Source organism: Mus pahari, chromosome 1 (genome assembly GCF_900095145.1).
Source record: "Mus pahari chromosome 1, PAHARI_EIJ_v1.1, whole genome shotgun sequence".
Lineage (NCBI taxonomy): Eukaryota > Metazoa > Chordata > Mammalia > Rodentia > Muridae > Mus > Mus pahari.
Genome location: NC_034590.1, coordinates 113,875,143 through 113,879,902, shown reverse-complemented (window position 1 = coordinate 113,879,902; position 4,760 = coordinate 113,875,143).

The window sequence follows — 4,760 nt, the reverse complement described above, 5'->3', positions numbered from 1 at the left end:
AGAGAGAGAGGGAGGGAGGGAGGGAGGGGGAGGAAGGGAGGAAGGGAGGGAAGAAGGAAAGAAGAAGGAAAAAAGGAAAGAAGGAAGGAAGAAAGAGAAAGAGAGCCTGTCCTCATCCCATTCCTGGCTGGAGTAGGCATAGCTGGCTCAGCAGCCATAATCACATCAGCCTTCATCGCAGGGATAAAACCTTGAAGGAACTAAGCAGATTGATCAGGACCCAGAGGTGTTAAAAGTTTCCGTTTCTGAGTTAGAACAACAGTTCCCTTGCAGCAGCGGTCCTACAAAATCAGAGAGGCTTGGGCTGACTTCTCACGAGACTGAAACAGGGACTACTTTGGGAGAAACCTGCTGCTCCTGTGCTAATTGATGGAATAACGAGAGAAAATCGTGCTGTGGTCGGGGAAACCTCAAAGAGAAAGACAAAGACGTGAATCAGATCATTGGTGCCAGTCTCTGTTCTCTTGGTTCCCACCTCTGTTATCAGCACTGACTGGGTCTTTGATTCTCATTCTGATTGGATTAATGGTGAGGCCCCGCATCTTAAATTATATGGCCAATTATGTAAAACAAAAAGTAGTGCATCAAATTAATGGTCTTTAAGACAAACTACACCTCTCTAGAGCAGGATATGCCCATGATCTGATTCATTAACTAAGACTAGTGGGAAATGTGACAGAGCAAAAGTTCCTCCATCTTGTCTTAGCTGGAGCATCTTTGGTTTAAGCTGAAACTGACTCCTGCTCCCCTTTCTACTCCCACTGTGAAAAGTACCGTGGAAAAGTACCCAAAGGGGGGCTGGAGAGATGGCTTAGTGGTTAAGAGCACTGACTGCTCTTCCAAAGGTTCAGTTCAATTCCCAGCAACCACATGGTGGCTCACAACCATCTATAATAGGTTCTGATGCCCTCTTCTGGTGTGTCTGAAGACAACTACAATGTACTCATATAAATAAAATAAACAAATCTTTGAAAGACAGACAGACAGAAAGAAAAGTACCCAGCCCTGTTTTAGAAACTTGGGTTTGAAATGCCTAACCTATTTATTTTGGGGTACTCTTAAAACTGCTTCCTTCTTCCCTCTACAGCTGCCAACCAGGATGTAGTTTTTCTGTGTTCTTTGCCTTTAAAAGCTCCCTGTAAAACGTACCCGGGGCTGCACTGTGAGCAGTGTCTCTCTCCAGGCAGTCACTGGTGGCTTAGTATAGACTCTCAACTTTGGTCATGTTGCATGGTCTACCCCACAAATCCCCAGAAGGACACAGTCACGGGCAGTAGCATGCTGACCCACAGGGAAGGGCAAACAGGCTGATGTCACCAGTCACTCAAAGGTGATCAGAGTCTGGACTGAGGCAAGAGGCTCTCGTTGGGAGGAGGGTAATGTGAGGCCTAGGTTCCGGAAATGCTTCTAGGCTTTGGCAGCCCCACAGCTAAGCCTAAGTTGGCCAGAGCCCAAGAAGAGGGGGCGGCGATGTCTGGACAGCTTCCCAAACCCTTTCATCATGGGAAAACCAGAGTTTCCCCGTGCAACAGGGAGAGAAGGGCAGGACATCTTCCCTGAGACATTGCTGGAGGTTGGACTCAGAGCAATGAAGGCCCTCCAGTTTACTCACTGTTAATTTAACTCTATATACTTAGAGGGGGAGGTGTTTACATTTTATTTTCATTTCATGTGTTTGGATTTTTTGTTCAGGTGTGTGTATGGACACCACACGTGCCCTTGGACATAAGAAGAGGCCATTGGATCTCCTGAAACTGAAGTTGTGAGCTTCCATATAGACCTGGAAACTGAACCCAGGTCCTCTGCAAGAGCAGCCAGTGTACTTAACCACAGAGCCATCTCTCCGGCCCCTGGGTTGGTTTGATTTGGTTTTTGCTGACCTGAAACTCACTATGTAGCTGAGGATAACTTGAACTCCTGGAGCTCCTGCCTCCATCTCCCATGTATTGGGATTGTCGGAATGTGCCACCACACCCAGTTTTCTGTAGGATGGAGGGAATGTAACCCCTAGCACCGCGCATGCTAGGCAAACACTCACCAAACTGAGCCACATCCCAGGCCTGGTCATTGGGTCTGTGCTTTGTTTTGTTTTGAGACCAATGTCCCCCTCTGTAGCCCAGACTGGTCTAGAAACATGGAAGTCCTCCTGCCTCAGGCTCCAGAGTATCCTGGATATAGACGTGTGTTATCACCTCACCCTGGCTTTTTTTTTTTATCATTCATTTATTCTGCATTCAGGGTAACGTCCTTGGCATCAGGGTGTGGATCAGATATGTGCCTCAACATGCACCTCCACTGCTCCAGTGTCCTCCCACCCCATAAATGGAGCTGAGATGATGACAGGATTATTGAGCTGTGTGACCACCCACACACATGCTCTTGCTTGTCTTAGTTACTGTTCTGTTGCTGTAATAAAACGCCACAACCAAGACAACTTATAGAGGACACAGAGTTTGTTAGGGGATTACAGTTTTAGAGCAAGTCCATGACCATCATGGCAGAGAGCATGGCAGCAGGCAGGCATGGCACTGGAGCAGTAGCTGAGAGTTCACTCTTTTTTTTTTTTTAATTTATTTACATTGATGTTTTGCCTCCATGTAGGTTTGTATTAGGGTGTCATATCCCCTGGAACGGGAATTATAGATAGTTGTGTACTGCCATTTAAGTGCTGGGATTTGAACCTGGGTCCTTTGGAAGAGCAGACAGTGTGATCTTAACTGCTGAGCCATTTCTCCAGCCCAAGAGCTCACATCTTGAAACAAAGCCACAAGGAGGGGGAGAAAGGGAGCTAATTGGCAACAACATGACCTTTTGAAACCTTAGAGCCCACCTCCAGTGACACAACTACTCTCTCTCTCTCTCTCTCTCTCTCTCTCTCTCTCTCTCTCTCTCTCTCTCTCTCTCTCTCTGTGTGACTGTGAGAGTGTTTCTCTCTCTCTCATAAAAGATTTATTTAATTTATGTATTTGAGTACACTGTAGCTGTCTTCAGACACACCAGAAGAGGGCATCAGATCCCATTATAGATGGATGTGAGCCACCAAGTGGTTGCCGGGAATTAAACTCAGGACCTTTGGAAGAGCAGTCAGTGCTCTTAACTGCTGAGCCATCTCTCCAGCCCCAAGGCCAAATCTCTTAATCTTTCCTAAACTGTTACACCGACTGGGGGGACAAAACATTCAAATACAGGAGCCTACGGGGACCTTTATCATTCAAACCACCACAGCACTCTATGGTCCTCCAGAGCTTCTCTTCTTCACAAACTAAAACTGCCCTGGGTGGTTTTGAATGCCTTTGCTGCCTTGAGCAACTGTCACACAAAACCCTCAAGATGGAGTCCCATGAGTACCTTGTAAAAGGTGAGATGGGGATGGTCATCAGATCCTCACCTGAGAGTCCAGCCACACCCTGCTGCCCTTCCTCTCAGCTGTATGGAACCCCAGATTCAGGAAGTCACAGGATCCAGAGACAGAGAGGACACTCCACTATGCAGCTATGCAAGTCACTGAAGCACTGCAAAGTCACCCACACTCCCGAAAGGAGCCCCCATCCATGACAGTAAGCTAGACAATGCACTGACTCACCACACTGGACTTGGGTGGAATGTTCCTTTCGTCTGAAGGCGCCTCTCTGGGGAACCTACATCTACTCATGTCTCTTCAGGAAAGATGTTGTGTAACCACTGCTGCCCCATCTTGTCTTTCTGCCTCTAAGTTTGACTGCTGGAGGGACCTACTGTGGTTTTCAGGGTTCACCTGCTGGGGAGGTGTGAAATTTAGGTCACCTCGTTTTATCACAGGCTTCTTGGCAGTTACTCTATTCTAAAAAGAAATGTCTGGATGGATCTAGAGCCTTGCTTCCCACCAATGACAGTGACAGGAGGAGATGTGCAGAGCCCAGAGGGGCAGAGCTAACACCCAGGGAGTTTCCCAGGCAGGGCTCTGGGGAAGGGCATGCTCACCCTGGAGGCAGGAGGTGACTAAGGAGGACCAGCAGGTAGGACAAGGTCAGGCATCAGGCGATCCTGACTGAGGCCTGGTGATCCTGCCTGGCTTCTTTCTGTGCCATCTGCAAGGTGAGCTTCCCCAGTCTGCTCAGCCTCCTGTGCCTTCCTGGCTGTGCCCTCACAGCCATGGTGGATTCCAATCCCTAGCCTGGTGCTGGAGACTTCCATGCCAGCTTCAGCTTCACCTTCCACTCCCACAGACTCCTCCCTGGCCATCCAGCAGGCTTTGACTTAATTGCCTCTGACCTAAGCCAGGGAGTGGAGGCAGAGGCATGCCTTTTTTTTTTTTTTTTTTTTTTTTAAAGATAAGGAAAGTCCCACTTTATAGCCCTGAACTCACAGAGATCCACCTGCCTCTGCCTTCTGAGTGCTGAAATTAAAGGTGTGCATCTCCAGCCTGGCTGGTTTTCACTTGAGACAGGGTCTTATCTATCCCAGTCTGGTTTCGAACTGGATATATAGCTGAAGATGACCTTGAACTCCTGATTCTCCTGCCTCCAGATCCCAAGTTCTGGGATTACATGAATTATACCATGCCCTTTCTCTTGGTTTTAAAGCATTATTCAACTTAGTCTGTGAGAGACCCATCTGGTAAAGGCATCTACTGCCAATTCTGATGACCTGAGCTGCATCCTGGACACCCACATGGAAGGAGAGAATTGACACCTGCAAGTGATCTTCTGACCTCTGTATATACGTCATGGGATCTCTCCCTCTCCCTCTCCCTCTCCCTCTCCCTCTCCCTCTCCCTCTCC